Source organism: Notamacropus eugenii, chromosome 1, assembly GCF_028372415.1.
Source record: "Notamacropus eugenii isolate mMacEug1 chromosome 1, mMacEug1.pri_v2, whole genome shotgun sequence".
Lineage (NCBI taxonomy): Eukaryota > Metazoa > Chordata > Mammalia > Diprotodontia > Macropodidae > Notamacropus > Notamacropus eugenii.
Genome location: NC_092872.1, coordinates 44,042,434 through 44,062,040, shown reverse-complemented (window position 1 = coordinate 44,062,040; position 19,607 = coordinate 44,042,434).

Here is a 19,607-nt window from a genome sequence, read left to right as displayed (position 1 = left end):
AGGTCAGACAACCCACACTTGAGTCCTGGTTCTGTTATTTACTATGTGCAACATTGCAAGATTAAGTTCCTTCCCTTTCTTGAGCCATAGCTTCTTCATCTTTAAAGTGAGAAGGTTGAGAGAAGGAACTAAACAACAACATGTCTAACTCTAGCCAGAGCAGTCACCTTGGAGTGGGAAAGATTTGAGTTTGAACCCTGAGTCAGGCATTGACCAGTGTTGGTGTGACCCAGGGTGAGTCATTTGAAGCCTGCTGAGACTGCTCCCTCACCTCCAAATAGGAATGATCATTCTTGCTGCATTCCCCAAATAGAGTTCTTGTGATGATTAAGCTTTGTAAACAAAGTAATACATAAATTCCAGTTGTTATTACTGTGACTGTTATCCCTTCAAGCTCAATGTCTTATGATCCAATATAGGAAAATAAAGGGAGCCTAGATTTAGAGTTCAGAGACCTTACATGGCCCGTTTTAGATAGACGTGTCATATTCAGAATAGTTTGAAGAGTGGGGGAGCAAGGGCTTGGTGAGTGAGAGGGAAGGGGGACATAGAGAGAAGAAGGTATCTTAGGTCAGCTGTAGTAGTGGTGCTTGGGTAAAGGACCAGAGGCAATCTGAGTTGAATAAACATCCTGTAATTTTCCTTATTAAGGAGGACAATAGAAGAGTCAAATTGTACTTGAGGGATCTTCTAGCCTGTATTTGCTTCTCAGGCTTCTGAGAGGAGAGTCAATGTGTCAGAAGACCAGGGCTCAAATTCTGCCTTTGACATGAGCTATATATAGCCTTAGGCTGGTCATTTAATAATTCTAATCCTCAGTGTCCTTACCTGCAAAGTGAAGGGCTTTGATTAGATGAATATCAGGTTCCTTTCAGTTCAAAATCTATGATTCTATTGCTTCTGTCTTTTATGGGGCCAAGACAAAGTTAAGCATATTTTCCCATCAGCATTACAGCATTTCACATTTCAGGATGCCAGCCCTGCTGGCTTCCTCATAGCAGGGGTTTCCTCCCTGTGACCTATGTGTAATAAGGTCTGTCTATTCATCCATCTGGCCCATGCATGGGAAACCAAACAGATTCTGCCACGTGTCCAGTGATATGAAGCATCCTAGTCTGTGGACAATGGGAACTGAGCTAAAAACTTCCAATTGGTCAAGGGTCTATTCAAGGAAAATGGGGGAATGCAGTTTGGAGAGTTAAACTAGGGCAATGGAAAGCCAGTAGAAGATAAATGAATATGAAAGGGGCATCTATAACACATGATTAATGCCAGATTCAGTAAACAGGGAGGCTCACGATACGGAAGCAAGAGGCAGACAAACAGATGGGAGTTATTTTTAAAAATAAGAGGCAGCAAGAAAACTGTAGAATGAAATTTCTTTCTACTGCCAGAGGTATCAATGCCTTGGGAACAAGGGTGGGGTTTCTAGAGAAAGGAAAGCCTAGTGAGGATGAGTGGATGTATCTCTGGGCATTTGGTGTTTGCAAAAAGCTTTTATTTCATTGGATCATCATGACAAGGTGCTATTATTAGCCCCATTTTACAGATGAAGGAACTGAGGTTTGGAGAGGTTAAACTGGTTTACCCAGAGTCATTATTAAATGTTTGGGAAAGGATTTAAACACATATCATCCTGAGTGTTCTATCCACCAAGCAATACAACCTCAATGAAAACATAAGGAATCATAGAAGTGACCAGGATTGCAGAAAGCATCTTTCTTCCTACATCCTTTATTTTTAATTTGTGTATTTATAATAGTCAAGATGACTTATTCATTCATAGTCAGTCTTAAAACAGTATTGCTGACGCTATCTACATCCAAAGAAAAAACTGATGAATGTGTGTATGTATAGAATAATGTATTTATTGAATCATTTTACATATTTCTACCTATTTGTGTCTAGTGGTAGTCACCTCTAGGATGGAGGGAGGGAAGGGAAAAAAAAGAAATTTACATGATAACTTTATTATCTATTTTAAAGGAATAGCAAGTTGTGCATAATAGATTTGCAATTCCATGTGCAATCATCTTTTTATTATAGTATGTTATGGAAATGCTTACTTTATTTTATCAATTAAAAATAAATAAATTTTAAAAAAAGAAGTCACCAGTACCCAAAAGACCATAAGACTATGGCATGTCAGAACTTAACACCCCTTACACACACACACGCACACACACGCACACACACACACATTTCTATACCAAAAGAAAATTAATCCAACAAACATCAGATTATGTTGCTAAAGTATATTGCAACTGGTCAAGGATATATTTAGGACTCATCCAAGATAAGGTTTCCTTTTCCCTTGCTTTTTCATCTGGGTTCCACTTTTAGGATAGTTAGCCTGGGGAAGAAGGGATTAGGGAAGAAAAGTGAGGAATCAGAAAACATGATATGAAGAAGCAAGAAGAACAGGAAGGAAAGGAAATTTATCAGATTCTAATTTTATTTGAGGGCTCATGTCAGTCAGTCCTCTGGGATTTCAGTTGGTCTTTTGATTAATTTAATTTTTGTTTCCACTTTTGCATTATACATGGGATTGATTCTAGAACTGAAGCATTAAAACTGGAAAGAACTTCAAAGGTCATTGAGTCCAACCCCTACATTTGACAGATGAGAAACTGAATTTTGGAGTTGTGACTTCTTCAAAACCACGAAAATAGAAAGCAACAGAGATAAGATTTGAATTCAGGTCTTCTGACTTCTGGGCAGCTAGATAGCACAGTAAATAGAGTGCTGAGCCTGGAAGTCAGGAAGACCTGAGTTCAAATGTGGCCTGAAACACTTACTAGTTGTGTGACTCAGGGCAAGTCACTTCACCCTGTTTACCTCAGTTTCCTCATCTGTAAAATGAGAAGGAAATGGCAAACCACCTTGTTATCTTTGTGAAGAAAATCCTAAATATCTTTCACAAAGAGTGGGACATGAGTGAACAATAGCAGGTTGTCACAGTCATCAAAGATCAGATCTGGCATGTCTTAGGATAATATTTTTGCATCCTTTGTCACAATTCTGTTTCCTTTGAATTTCTTATTCTTATCTCCCATTACATACTACTAAAATTGCTTTTTAAACCCTATACTTGGTCTAGTGATGTTCTGTGGAAATGAAAGGTATCCAGGATGAGATAGGTTGGGCTGATGGCAGCTGTAGATTCCTCTCCCTAGTCCTCAGTTTTCTCATCTGTAAAATGGGTGAATCAGACTAGAAAGATTCTTAAATCCCTTCCAACTCTAGCTCTATGACTCTATGACCTTTACTTAGCCCTGTTCTTGTCCTACCTTCTCCTCACTGTTTCTTTGTTATTATTATCACCAATCCCATACCTATACACATCTCCCATTCTCCATTTCTTTTTTTTCTTTTTTTCAATACTCAAATCAGGTGCCTTCTCCTTAATGGAAACTTCCATGATCTCCCACAACAGAAAGTGATTTCTCCATCCTCAGATGCACCAATGACATTTTCCCTGTCATCTTTGTGTGTGTGTAAGACCTACCCTCATATTAGATTGTGTGCTTTTTCAGGGCATAAATCATATCTTAGAAGTCTCTGTTCCTCCTTCAGTGCTTCCCACAGAGGAGATGTGTTTGTTGACTTGAATTATATTAAATCAAACATTTCCCCCCACCTTGTTTTAAGACTGGCATCTCTTCCAGCCCTTCCCACCAACTCTCAGAGTCAGTTCTTCTGGTCATCATGTGTGTGTGTGTGTGTGTGTGTGTGTGTGTGTGTGTGTATGTGTGTTATGGTCTTCTTCCCCTATAATAGGAATATCCAGCTTTATAGTATGCAAACAGAGAGCAGCTAATGAAGACAATATTTCTTCCTAAGTTCTATATCAAGCATTTAGGGTTATTGCTTGATTAGACAATCTCAAAGTCAGAAGACCTGAACCTTGTGACTGTGGGTAAATCAGTTCTCTGTTCAATGGTCATCATGTCGGTAATAACTCATTCATTCCCTTACCACACAGAGTCACGACAAAGAAAGATCTTAGTAAATCATGAATCATTACGTAAATGTGAACTTTTATTATGAGGATGATTCATCATCTCATTCCTAATTTTTTTTTTTACAGAGCTGAGATTGAAATAGTCTAGCGACAAAGTCACTGTCCGGCTATTATTCTTTTTTATTTAACTTTCTAAGGATTATTACACAGGTAGGAAAAAAATAACTGCTAGCTTGAATTGTATACAAATATGGAAGCAAAATTTCAATTTCTTTAGGTGGCTAGAAAGCGTTCTTGGGGCACTTCCAAGAGCAGACAGGAAGATCTCTCTCATCCTTTTCTCATGTGATTTTGATTTCTCCTCTTCTGTATCTATATTTTGAAACTGTTTCATTCTGAGAAGCTTGAAGATTGTGAGCACTGAATATGATTATTAAAAATATTGTTCTTAAATTTTGACAGATGACGATGATGTGTTTGACACGAGCTATGATTTAATTGATATTGCGGACTTCTGATGAGCAAACAGTTCCCTCTACCAATCAGCAGCTGCTCTGTATCTTGTAGATTTAGCATTCACTGGGGCCTTGAGAGTTCAACTGACTTGACCCAGGTCCTACAGACCAGTCTGTGACGGACTTTGTACTTAACCATAGATCTTGTCTTCCTGACTCTAGGCTGCTCACCTATTCTACCACACTGCCACTTGAGGTATTGTTATCACTAATGTGATCATTATTGCTTTTAGTCCTGGCTTCTTATTCATCCAGACCCCAGGAGAAGCAGGATAATTCAATCCAAAAGACAGTAATAGAAATCTGAGTTCATGAGGGAAAGGGTGCTGTGAATTTAGGGCACTGGGGAGAGAAAGCGTCAAGAATAAGAAAAGTCTGTGAAGTGAGGCCATTACTTGCACAGCATGTGGTAAAGATGCTGGATTTTGTCTCTCAGAATAAGCCATTCTCTTTTGCAGGGAGGCAGCAAGTGCCGACACATCAAGAGAAACTTGGGCTGAAAGCCTACACTCAGTTTTATTGCTAATAACTGACTGACTTCCTGGTCAGTACAATTGTTTTCTCCAGCTGATTGTCTTCTCTGGGGCTGGTTGCCAGTACATGGGGGCTACTCCCAGAATCAAAGAGAACAGGTTATCCCATGAAAAAGGTTACTAGTTTTTTGTTTGTTTTAATATTTTGACAACTATATTTTAATATGATTTCCTTTGTAACCGAATGCATTTTATTGTGTTTACTTAAAAACATTTTGTGTGTGTGTGTGTGTGTGTGTGTGTGTGTGTGTGTGAAGGGGATGATAGTCTTCACCAGACCACCAAAGGTATCCACAGTACACAGAAGATTAAAATGTTAATGAACATCAAGTCTTATATTGGGGGAGAATGGCTAGGTCTGAGACTTTGGGCAATCAACAGGAAATCAGATGGCCCAATACAGCATGGCTGAAATATTATTCATTGGTCATGAATGCCACTCACTAATTGGGATGGGCATAGAATAGATATAAGTCCTATTCCAGGCAAAATATTTGGAATTCAAACATTCTGGGTAAGATCTGGAGCATCTGAACCCTGGCCACTGGCAGATCCCACATCTCATCTGGAGATGAGTATAAGGAAAAGCAAGCTGATAAAGTCTGTCAAGAGAGAGCTATGAAGTAAGGTGTCTAAACCCCATGTAACCATGGACAAATTGGCTGTGGTTGGGTTTTTTGGTAGGGGAGGGGAAACGTGGAGTGAAACAGAGACATCAGGAGATAGAGGCTTGGCAGTGTAGAATGGGTATAGAAGGGGAATTCCTAGATGTGGTTATACCTGAATAAATACCTAGAATATTGGGGCAGAATAGCATAAAGGGCAATAAAAATCCAAAGTCATGAACCATAATTTTGCCACTGGCTTGCCCTTGCCTAGACAAGTCACTTAACAATTCTTGGCTTAAATTTATAGACTTGTAAATTTGAAAGGAGTTTTAGACTCAGGTTGAGGTCTAACCCCTACCTAATGCAATGACCCTCCTGTACAGCATCCCATACTTTCTAATGGCAAGACATTCAGTAATTCCAGATGCAGTACATTTTATTGTTGGACTGTTCCAATTCAATCAACAGCCACAACAATGTCTAACATACAGTGCTTGCTATTTCAGGCACTGTGCTAAGTGCTTTACAATTATTGTCTCCTTGGATCCTCACAAAAACTCTGAGAAGTAGGTGCTATTATTAATCCCATTTTACAGATGAGAAAACTGAGGGGGAAGATGGTTAAGTAACCCTGAGGTCACACATCTAGTTAGTATCTGGAGTCATATTTGAACTCCGGGTTCAAATGATTCCAAACAAAACACTGTGCACTATGGTACCACCTAGCTAAAGATATTCCAAGTTTGTAAACAAATGAATGTAGCGTATAACCCTCCATGTAGAATATAAATTATTATGATGGGGTGGGGATGATAATCAGTAGAGGAATTGTGAAAGGCCCTTTCTTTCAGTGATCCCAAATAGTGGTCCCAAGAGACAATGGTGAGCAGGAAAACATTCCAGAAATAAAGGAAAGTCTGTGCAAAAGTAGGGGTATGGGAGATCATGCTATATCATCATAAGATTTTGAGTCAGAAAGAATTTTGGAGGACTTCTAGTTTACCCCCCCTCATTTTATCAAAGAGGAAACTGAGGTTCAGAGAGATAAAATGACTTAGCCAAGGTCACCTGGTTAGTAAGTAACAATCAGAATTTGAATTCAGTTCTTCTCCCAACATTCTTCCCAGTATACCTTGCTGCCTTCTAAAATGATATTAGTCCATAGATGAATTCTCTAAGTCCAGATGGAATGTCATAAATGGAATGTCAAGTGGGATAATGTGGCCAGAAAGTAGACTACATGGGAAGGAAAACTAGATGAGGAGGAGTAATGAGTAATTAGCTTGGAAACAGGCTGAAGTCAAATTGGGAAGGGTCTTGAATATCTTTAAAAAGAGTTTGTATTTTATCCTGAAGGCAATCCACTAAAACTTCTTAAACTGAGAAGAGAGGAGGTAAGACCTTTGCTTTAGGAATATCAATTTGGTAGCTTTCTGGATTATGGATTGGAAAAGGAAGAGTCTGGATACAGGTATTCCAAGCAGGAGATGAACGCAAGTTGTGGCAACTGATTGGATTTGGGGAGGAAGTGAGAGTGAAGATGACAGATAGACAGATGATGTTAGATAGATGAGAGATAGATGAATGGGTGGATGGGAAGAAAGAGAGATAGTAGATGGATGGATAGATTAAATATTTAATTATTAAGCATAGTATATGCTACACACTGTGCTAAGTTCTAGAAATACAATCATATAAAACATTCCCTGACCCTAAAAAGCTTGTACTTTTTTCATGGGGGAAGCCAAAACATTAAGCAAAAATAGAAAGGTCAGGAGGGAGGAGAAGGATGAAGGCTGGAAAAGAGATGGCATGGTTTGGAGCTGTTGGTCAGAAAGTGAGATAGAGGCTTGATTCCAGGCAAGATAAGACAAAAGTGTATGTATCAGAGACCAAAGTGGGTCCAGGGATGGGGTCCAAGTTTACAGTGGGGAGAACATGAGACTGATGGCTTCAGAAGAGGCAGCTAGGATGATTTTTAGGTTTGTAGCAGCAAGCACCTGGACATACATCTAGGATGACCTGATGGCACAGGTTCTTAGATCTGCTTTTCTAAGGAAAGCAGCTTAAAAGGGGTCAATAATCTTCTTTAATTACATTGACCAACAGAGAAAATACAAGCAGAGAAATAAAGATCTACAGACAGGGCTTCTGTCTGACCATAGGCAATACATATATCACAGATCAACAGACAGATCCAACTGTGTGACCATTATATACATACATAGTTACCAGAGAGAGAAGCACCAACATCTAGGTTTTCAAAGGGGGGTGGGGTTTGGGGGCTTCTTAATGGCTTCCCAGAGTCTCATCTGGAACATGAACCTTCTTCCAAAGAGTAATCCCCAAAGCAAAACCTCACCTCAGAGTATATATACACTTTTAGAGCTGGAGGGTATCATGACCCTCATGACACAGTGTCTCATTAGAAGTTAACAAAAGATGTGGGTCTTCCTACAAAACAAGCCTCCCCTAATCAAGCTTCCCTTAATGAGCTTGATCTGAGCCCTATTAATGGATGAGAAGATCTTTAACTCTCATTAATACAAGGTTATAAACCCAGGTCACTGGGAGGGAGAAAGAGTGGTGGTTCTCTAAACAGATTAAAAAAGAAGAAATTAAGAGGAGGTTTAGGAGGAATTAGAAGAGGGTTTTTTTGTTTTTTGGGGGTTTTTTGGACACGGTGAGTTTGAGATGCCTATGGGACATCCAGGTGAATATTTCAAGCAAGCAGCTGGAAATATGGGACTAAATATCAGCAGAAATATGGGGTCTGCCTATGTATATTTGAAAGTCATGTACATTGAAAGGATAATTGAATCCAAGGAGACTGATGCTTCCACCAAGAGAGGGAAGATAGGGAAAGAAGAGGAGAGGGCCCAGAATAATGTTCTGTGGTATTGTTATTGTATTTGTCCTTTGTAATCGAAGAGGACCATGACATCTAGATGATGACATGACTTGCACTTGACTTTGATTTGAATGAGAGAGGGCTGTGCAAAGTCACCAACCTCACTTTCTTCTCCTGAGCCATCTGAGTCCAGTGGTCTGATATTCATCAGGATGACTGGAGATGGCCCAGGATGCAATGTGAGACCCTGGCCCTTTCAGGCTCTCACTTTGAGTGAGATAACCCATGAATAGGCTTCTTTAAGTTACTCCCTTTAATCAAAAAAAGAAAAAAAATCAAACTGGGAGAGGAAGACCCTCAGGGTTCCTGGGTGAAAGAGAAACAGTTACTATTTAGTAATTGCTACAACTAAGTATGATAATAGATTTAGATTAAAGGAGGAGGCTTTTGAGGGCTTTGAGTTCAACCAAATCATCATCCATATGAAGAACCTTAGACAGAGGGAGACAAAGTGACTTTTCCAAGGTTCTGTGGTATGCACACATTGAAGGAGGAGTAATGAGGAGGGAGAAAAGAGCTGATCCAACAGGTGGGAATAGATTAGTAAAGGAACAGAACGCCAAAAGCCAGGAAGAAGGGGATATCTAAGAGAGGATAATCATGAATGTCAAGCATTGTAGAGACGTCAAGAAGTATGGAACCACTTAGGAAACACTGCTGGATTTAACAACACAAATTCCACTGGTGAAAGGGTAGGGAAGAACAGTTTCCATTCAGTGGTGGAAACTAAAATCAGGCTTGAACCGATTGGGAAGACAGTAGAAAGTGAGAAAATGAAGTCAATAGGTATAATTGTTCCTCTTCCTTCCCTACTCCCCCCAAGGAATTTGACTTTGAAAGTGGGGAGAAAGTTAAGATGATAGCTTCAGGGAATGCTAAAGTCAAGAGGTGTTCTTAAAGAGGAGGCTGACATCTGCATATGGGTGAAGGCATCCGGGAAGCAGCCAGTGGATAAGGAAAGGTTGAAATTTATTGAGGAAATAGGATGGCAGCAAGGGTAGGAGTTAAGTGGATGACACTGATGAGACAAACCCTCTTCCTCTGAGACTGGAGCAGAGCAGGAAGGGCTGGGAGATGAGGCTGAGGTGATTTTAAGTGTAGAACTAGGGAAGAGAAAGAAGTAGGTTGAGATGGTTGACTTCAAGCATTCAATAAAATATCAGGTGAGGTCCCGTGCTTTTAGAAAGTGCTTCCTTATACTCAGCTATACTTGGCTTCCTGGTAATCTCTACTCATTGGTTTTAGGCCAGCTCTGTGGAGCTACGAAGACTAAATCTAATTCCTCTTCTGTTTGGCAATACTTCAGATACTTGTCAATAGATACCAAGTCCCTCCCTGCCTCCTCATCCTATCTATTCTCAAATTTCTCCTTTCTGGGCTAAATATTCGCATTAATAAAGGAAATTGGTTAGATTAGATGGCCTTTAAAATTACCCCCAGCTCCTGGTTGCTATGAATTCCCCCAGGGCAGTCTAAGCTGGGCAATTTCCCTTGTCCCTCTAAGTCTCACCTCAGTTGATAAAGAAATCCTAAACAACACAAATCACCTTTCAAAGCCTACATGTGGCATATTCATTCTAACTCCCATGACATCTCCAACATACCTAGTTTCTCTGAATTAAAGCACAGAAACCCAGACTGAGATTGCAATCCCCATACCCAACAACCTGCTCTGATGAGCCAGAGTTCTCTCCTCAACAAACTTGGAAGAAGAGAAAGTTTGTTTACTGAAGCAGACCAGCCTCTCAGTTCACAAATGAAAGCAATTCCATTTACTTAGGATTCAGTGAAGAGAAAGAGAGAGAGAGAGAGAGAGAGAGAGAGAGAGAGAGAGAGAGAGAGAGAGAGACAGAGAGACAGAGAGACAGAGAGACAGAGAGACAGACAGAGACAGAGACAGAGAGACAGAGACAGAGAGACAGACAGAGACAGAGACAGAGAATAGCAGAAAGACTCTTGGGATGAGAATGAATATAAAGTAGTGTTTGTGATGTGGGGTTTTCCTTACTTCCTTCCCAGTTACTAAATTATCCCCCTCCTCTCCAACCACCTCCTTCTTGCAGACAGTTTCAAAACCCCTAAACCCTTCAATTCTGAAACCACAAAATCTGATCATATTATCTATGGTATTTTTCATGAATGGAACGTGTCAATAATCCCCTGTGGATTCATTCATCAATTCTGTAATGTTCTGGATCAAAGTGCTTCATCTTAATCCCCATTCCCCTAGGTATGTCACTTCTACCATACAATCTTTTACCAAGGCCTATTGATTTCACCATTGCATTATCTCTCAGATATGGCCCTCTCTCTCCTCTGACACTGTCAGCACCCTAGTACAGGCCACTATCACCTCACACCTGGACTATTGCAATGGCCTTCTGGTAGGTCTGCCTGGCTCAAATCTCTCCCCACTCCAATCCATCCTTCATCTGTCCACTAAAGAAACTTTACTCAATAAATGCCAGTGGTTCTCTATCACCTTCAGAATTAAATACAGAATCTTCTGCTTGGAATTAATAGCCCTTCATAGCATAGCCTCACCCTGCCTTTCCAGGCTTCTTACACTTTTCTTCCCACCATGTACTCTTTGATCCAGTAACACTGGTCTTCAGGATGTTCCAAAAATAAGACACTCCATTTTTCAACTCAAGACACTTTCTCTGGTTGTCGCTCAAATCTCTCTGGCCCTCCTGATCTCTGCCTGTTGGTTTCTCTGACCTTCTAACTAAAAATCCCATCTTCTACAGGAGGTTTCTCTCAGGTCCTCTTAATTCTAGTGCTTTCTTTCTGTCAATTATTCCATATCCATGTTGTATATGACTTATTTGTATGTACTTACTTATTTGTTGTCTCCCCACTAGATGATAAGTTCCTTGAGGACAGGGACTGTCTTTTGCCACTTTCTGGTATCCCCAGAATTTAGCACTGTAGTACACAGTAGGTACTTAATAAATGTTTGTTGGTTGATAGAATATAAGCTCCTTGAAGGCAGGAGCTATCTTTGTATTCACATTTTAATCGCCAGCATTTAGCACAGGGCTTCGAACACAGTAAGTACTTAAGAAATGTTTTTCATTCATTCATTTATTCAAGAAGGTGGATTTTATATTAAATATGTCTAGATCTCTGTACTTAAATTCTTGGAATATTAAACAGCATTTTTTTTTTTTGCCTCGTAGTTAAAATATCTAATAGAATTGAATTGCTTGATCACTTTTGGCCGGTAGATACTCTCTTCTCCAGAAGTTATTTTCTGAAGTGGAGAAAGGAAGGACTTTAGAGGCACACTGTCAAAAATATGTTTATCTACCAGTTTTGTAAGTACTTAAATATATGATGATGATGATGTAACATTTTATATCCTTCTTCTATGCTCTATGATCTGATCTATTTAGTTATCCTGAAGAATATCAGGCCACTGGACCTAGATGGCTCAGGAGAAGAAAGTGAGGTTGGTGACCTTGCACAGCCCTCCCTCACTCAAATCAAGGTCAACAGCAAGTCATATCATCATCTTGACATCATGGTCCTCTTCGAGAGTGAAGGACAAACACAACACCAACATCTGACCAGTCCAAGCTAACCCATTAGTTTATTTCCTTTTCCTGCAGATAAGTACATATCAACATATCCTCTACCTAAAACATTTTGATCTCCCAAGAATCTCAGGACAGGACAATTCTTCCTGGAGAAAAACTGATACAGGAGCCTAGAGAGACACACAAATACACATAGACATTTGGATAAGGAAGGATAAAAATTTTAAAACACTGTGAATGAAGAAAATCACAATAGTTCTACAGCCCTGATCCAGTCTCTTGTCCATACTGCAAATTTGTCATGGTAAGACTAAAAATAAGGCCTTTCTAATGACCAGATGACCAGAATCATAAAGCCTCTGCCATTTGCTCTTATCTCCTAGCTGTTAATTGGCCACTCAGGAGGCAGCAGTGAATGAGAATGAGCCCAGGTGTGCTGCCTGAGTGATTACTGCCACATCTGCCTCCTCCTGCTCTCTGACTGCCTTATCTCAGGTAACTCTGGCTTATTCAACATCTGATTACCTAGACTGTCAGTGTTATAAATGTTTCAGATCTGACAGTTCTTCTCATTGCCTGTGGTTGTGTGTGGTACGTGTGATTTTTGCTGCCAATAATATGGATTGATTTTTTATTCTTCCCTTGGCCGTTTTCCACCTTTCTTCTTGCTGTTGTTTCATCATCCAGATCCATGACTAGGAGATACTTAGGCTACCAGGTGGCATAGTAGATAACATTCTAGACCTGGAATCAGGAAGACTCTAGTTCAGATTCAGACTCAGGCACTTGCTAGCTATGTGACCTTGGGAAAGTCACTTAACCTTTACCTGCCTTGGTTTCTTCATCTGTAAAATGAAGGTAATAATATCACCTCCTCAGGGTTGTTGACATTAAATATTTATAAAGCACTTCTTAAACTTTAAAATGTTATATAAATGTTAGCTTTTATTACTACTAAGCTTGTTGGTCCGTCATTCCCTAGAGCCATAGAATCTATACTTTGCTACTCCTTTTTCAGTCCTGTGGTTGTAGGGGTCCCTCATTTCTTTATTTCTTACCTCTTGCTCTGATACATAGTCAAATTCATACTCTCCTTGCCTCTGCAGAGGGAATGTCAATTGAATGCCCTATCCTTTCCTTCACTATCATTGTGAATTTCCAAACTATAATGCCCTCTCCTGGACACTACTCCCCTATATATATGGTCTTTAGCATTAGAGTCAGAGACTATTTCAATTTTATTTGTATCCTCAGCACTTAGCACAAAGTTTGGCACATATTAAGACCTTAATAATTACTGATCATTTGTCCATTTATTCCCTTCGTACAATTTCAATTTACAAGTATAGACATAGTATAGCAGAAAAACCATTGGACTTAAGAGTCAGAAGACGTGTGTTAGAATTTCACTTCTGACCCTTTCTAGTATGTGACCGCAGACAAGTCACAATACCTCCATGTGCCTCAGTTCTTTAAGCTGTAAATGGAGGATAACATCAACAATACCACCTACCTTACAGGGGTACTGTGGGAAAGTGTTTTATAATCTTCAAATCCTATGCAAATATTAGCTTTCTTATGCTTTCTTGACTCCTTCTGTGTCCCTAATACATGGAAGCATTACTATTCACATCTGAAGTATGTGCATGTGGGTAGCCAATCTTCTCAATCCTCTGTTTCTCACTTTTCTCTGGTTTGTCTTGCCCAACCTTCATTCATGATGGCAGGTTAGAGTGAGAGTAGAGGAAAGGCCACCTTATTGATATAATTCCATCTCAGGATCCTAGGGATAACCCTCTTTGTGAAATGGACTCCAATTACTCATAGCTGTAGCTGCTAAACCTTTACAGTTATAATTTCCATTTAATAATCAGGCAAGGTGATGTATTAACACCTCATTTTTCACCTGACTGCACTTTAGAATTTGTCTTTCTGACTTCTCCAGCATCCTGTATGATCTCCTTACCCTCTGCCTCACCGAGTGGAGGGTGGTGCCATAAACTCCAAATTTCCATCAAGGAGAGAACTCAGCTTTGTCACCTTCTCATTTCTCACCTGAATGTACTTCTTTAGGACTTCTTGACTGACTTCACTATGACCCCACATTGGGTACCTTATCCATCCTACCTTTCCCACTTTTCATCTTCCTTTTGTGCACTGTCATCCCCCATTAGATTGTCAGCTCCTTGAGATCAGGGACTATCTTCCTTTTCTCCATTTGTATCCTCAGCACTTAGCACAGAGTCTGGTACATAGTAGGTTATTTAATAAATATTTATTGATTGACCATTAATTCTTTTGTTAAAAACTATTTGATTTCATTCTGAATTTTAAAAGATATCAAATAAAATGGACTTTTTCATATACCTAGTAGAACAGAGATATCTGTGGAACTCTATTATTTACAACTTACCTTTCTTTTAAGATATTTAATAAATCCAACACACCATTAACTCAGTCAGAAACATAGCAGAAGATCAAGCAAGAAAAATTAAAACAGTGTTCTTCCCATAATGCACACACTGACAATAGGTCAAAGTAGGCCTAAACTTAAAATAGCCCAACAAGAAAGCAAATGACACATGTGGCAGAGGCAGCTCGCATCTCTGAACTGTAGCCATCACGTTCTTGGAGTCCCTCAAGGACAATTTGTACCACAGGTCATTAAAGGGAAGGAGGCATTCCTTTCCTGAATTTCTGTGTTCTCGCGCTAAACAGGGATGCTTCTTAGGCTACCCCTCTTCTGGGCTGACTAGGCATTATTAAGCTCTTTCAGCAAAAGCAGAAAACATAAGCCAAGATTTTCCAGGTCTGTTCACTAGGATGGGTTCTGAGGGGCTTCTGTATAGGTATATTCTCTTGTTGTGTTCATCCTACGGTGCCAAAGACCATGCCATCAGAGAAATGATGACATGACTTGTGCTTGACTTTGTTTTGAGTGAAGGAGGGCTGTGCAGTCATCAGGATGACTAGAGGTGACCCAGGATGCACTGGGAGACCTTGGCCCCATTAGGCATATTTTGTATAGGTAAAGGTAGACAGAACTTCTGTGCTCCAATTAGTTCTTTCGAATAGCAAAGCTTTTGTTTTTTTAACTCTAATTAGATTTTCCAAGCAGTAAAGCTTTCCAGTTCTTCCAAGTAGCAAGTTGCATATGGCAAGGCAGATTCTGAGATGTTTCTGTGACTCAGCTCTAAGAATTTTTCTGATACCCATCAGAGACTGAGTCTCGACCAACTCTGTTGCTTTGAAGCAGAGTGCTCATATGAAATGGCATCTCTGACTTATGATGAGAAATCAAAAGCCATATTTCTGTCAGCCAAGCCACAAATAAACAGTATACCATTGTCCTGCCATCCCCAAATAATTCCAGGTAGCAGAGTTTCCTAATTTTCAATGTTAAATACTTCATGTCCATTATAAGTAAATTAGGTTACAAGAAACAGAATAAATCAGTGATATTTTTTTTTTTTACTCTGAGTGAATATCTTTTCCTTGTAGGATTGCTTTTTAAGATTTTTCTCATCAATAATTTTTGTTTCTGTCTCTTTTGATCGATAATGTCATCCCAATCAGAAGGGGACACTACTTAGACTGGAATAATATAAGTTAATCTAAAAGTATCTTATGTTTGAGGCTTCCAGTTCCGTAAAAGAAATTAATTATGTACTTAATGAGGGTGTTCAGCCTGAAAGTAAGCACAAGAAGGTTACTAAGAATGAAGTACATATTGACAGTGAGCAGATGCTTTTACAGCTGCAGACAAGTCATGTTGCCCAGATGTTGGGAAAGTTTTGCTTTCCATAGGCAGTAAAGGTATATCAGAATATCACCAATGCTTGCTATCTCTCCAATCTGCAGCTGTAGCAAAAAAAAGTAGTTCCTATCACCTTGGAACACCAGTATTAGGGGACTACTAAAAAATAGCCCACAACAGATGTTATCATGTATGACCTATCTGTTCCATATTTCCAATACTTATTATTAGAAGGCTTGCTCTTTTTCTACCCTATGCCAAAAAATATTGTAGATCTGTGTCTTTCATAATAAGATATAAAATCATATGTTGAGACCTCTTTACCACGTAGCTTTATTCTATGGTCTCTATCAGAAGATCCTGGTTTCCCCTTGTATTGTAAATTGCGGTGTTTCTCCTAGAATAGCACCTTGGATTATGGTTCAAGGGAAATGGGTCCATTTTTGTAGTTACCAGGAGAGATGTGTGCTTTTGTAGGTTCCTGTTAATCTGTGTGAAGCTGAAGAAACTTTTGAGTTTAATTGTGATTCAGTCCAGGGTTTTGCCACAACTGATGAGAGACTGATTGACAATTTTAGTTCATAGAATTATGTCCAAGTACATATATATAGCAACATGGAGAGCAACCGTACACTTCTTATCCCTCATACCAGTAAATCAAAGACCTAGCCAACCCTTGGTTTTTCAGACACTGATTATTCAAACCATCAGTTGCAAAAGCAGCTTTGTCTAATTTTCTGCTGCCCACTTTTTGGTCATCATGTGACTCATTAGTGTTTCCACCAGAGAGTAAGCAGGGCCAGGCAACAAACGAGCCATTGAAATTGTCGATTCTGTTCCTTGTTAGCAGTTTAAGGCAAATGCTTGGGTTTCACCAACAATAGGGAGGCAACCGGCAACTACTGCAACTGAGAAGGGCTATCCATGGATTTGATGTGATCACCCCCAGATGCTGCTCACCAACACCCTGCATGGTGACTGATGTCTGTGCCAAATTAATTGCTTTTCCATGTTTGAGTAGGCTAAGTTTTTTATTGCAATTAGAAAGCAAATCTACCTGAGCCTAAAGTAGTCCTTCTAAATTAGCATCACAGCATAGTATGGTTAGATGAGCACCAAGCAGGGAATAAAACCACCTAGGTTCTTCTCCCTTACTTGAGGCTCCAACATTAATTTGTGCTTTGAGTCTCTGTTTTTCATCCTATACAAAGTAAGTAATGATCCTTGCATTAATTATCTGATGGTGCTGCTGGGAGGAAAATAGCTAGAAAATGTAAAGTGTTACGTATGTAGCAGTACATACATATGTGTGTATGTGTATTTGCCATTGTTACTATTTTTAAGAATTTACCATTCAGATCAACAGTGAAATTTCTTCCTCAAAAAAATGGGGAGTTAAGATTAAACTTCCACTAGGTGGTACCATGGATAGAGTGCTTGACCTGGAGTCAGGAAGATCTTGAATTCAAATCCCATCTCCTATACTAACTAGCTGTGTGACCCTGGGCTATTAACTTCACTTTTATCTACCTCAATTTTCGCATCTATAAAATGGGAATCACAATAGTGCCTACCTCCAGGGTTGTTGTAAAGATCAAAAGAAATAATATGTGTAAAGCATTTAGTATAATGCCTGGCACAAAGTAGGGGTTTAATAATAGTCAACTTGCATTTTGTTGCAGGATTTACTATGTTGTTAGGCACTTTGATAAGTACTTTATAATTATTATCTTGTTTGATGCTTACAATGATCCTAGAAGGTAGGAACTAGTTTTATCCTATTTTACAGATGAGGAAACTGATACAGAGATTAAGTGACTTGCCTGGAGTCACTCAGCTAGTAAGTGTCTGAAGTCAAATTTGAATTCATGTACTTCTGACTCCAGGTCTAATGCTCTATCCAACATGCCATCTAGCTACCCTATATCACAATAAATAATAATGTTTGTTCCCTTTCCTTCCTCATTTCTATCTATGACATTCCACATTTTATGTACTAAGGTTACTTCTTCTAATGTTCTGTGTTCTGTGTTTTGAAGTTACTTCCCACTCTGACACTCTAGAAACTATTTTAGCATTTTGCCCAGTTTGAAAAGTCTTTGACATAAGGAAGAATCCTTTTCCTCACATGTTTTCACAACTCCTGATTGCTTGGGCAGATAGGCCCATCCCCTGTCCCACCATTTACCAGATGACCACCTCATTCTCATAGCTAGGAAAAAAAAATAATTAGATGCCTAATTCTAGGAAAGTTTCTCCCCACCATTCACTTTGTGAGCCTGTTCTCTAAGTGTCTGAGGGAACTGAACTAGAAAAATTCCACCAAATTAGGCAACTGGTCTCAAGTGAGAAACATCTGTGATTTCTCAATTACCATGCTATTTTAGGCTTTGGAGAACATATACCAGCCAAACAGCCCCCAATCATTGGTCTAACTCATGCTTTTATCAAAGTCAATAGGCTACTGTCATCCAGTTTAGAAACTCTAATCATCTCTAACCAGGTTGGTGATGGGAGAGAGGAGAATATTTGAAATATAAATCTCACATTCTAAATATGAAAATGATAAATGAAGAGTTATGTGGTTTTTTTTCCCCTCTGAAAGCTAAGCAAACATCAACAGAGCAAACTACAGGTAAAGATGTAATCGTGATTAATCTCACGATTAAAATAATTAATCTCAGTTAATCCCCCATTTAATCATTTCCTTTTATCAATGTCTAAACATGTGGGTTTACAAGAATGTTCATTTAGACTAATGGAGATTTCATTCCCCACTATTAGCCTATTTATTCAGAACTACTTAATAGGGAAAACTCAGGCACTTTCATTTGACGACAAACAGCATTTTCATTAGAGCCCAGAGCTGTTCCCACCCCCAGCTGACTCTCAAGAGACTCAGAGGCTCCAGGAAGTGAGAGGGTCCCTAGAAACATCGGAAAGGAATGGTAGAGGGAGTTAGATGTGTCTGAAAGGAGCACTATTTCAAATATTTATTCAAGGGGCTAGAATTTAAATTTATGCCACTGGTAATAATCCTATTGACATCTATACAATGCTTTCTAGTTTTCAAAATCTTTCATAGAAATTCTCTGTCTTGGTCCTCCAGAGAATGCTGTGAGGTGGGGAGAAACAGGTACATCATCCTTATTTTACAAATGAGGAAACTGAGACCCAGGCAATGGAGAAGCTGGCCTAAAGTCACACTACACAACTGAGACACAAATGGAGACCTTCCAGTTCTTCACCCAATGCCCTTTTCAGGTATATAACTATTCAGTTATTTTTGAAGGGAAAACAGTCTAAAGACTCAGAGACTGTGAATTTAAACATAGTCTTGGGGGCTGACTCACCATGCAACCTTGAGAAGTACATTGACAGATATTGACCTACTTGTACTAAACCACTGTAATGCAAAGAGTATAAATAAAATGGAGTATAAAGTGATCAGTGCAGGCAGAATTGCAATAAACTGTCTTTTGTGCTGTCTCCTAAAGACTTAAAAATGTTGTTTTGACCCTGAGCCATAGTAATGGGACATGGGAAGGTACTAGTAATTTCAAGGTTTATATTTCAGATTAAAGTTAATTCAACTTAATTCATTAAGTTTTTATGCACCTACTATGTGTGAAGTACTGGCATAAGTGCTAGAGGATCCACAAAATTAGCTACAACAGGGTCTCTGTCCACATGGAGTTTACAGCCTAATACAGGAATAAGACACTCACACAGATAACCCTAGTACACCATAATTCACGTAGTGTAAGAGATCAAAAT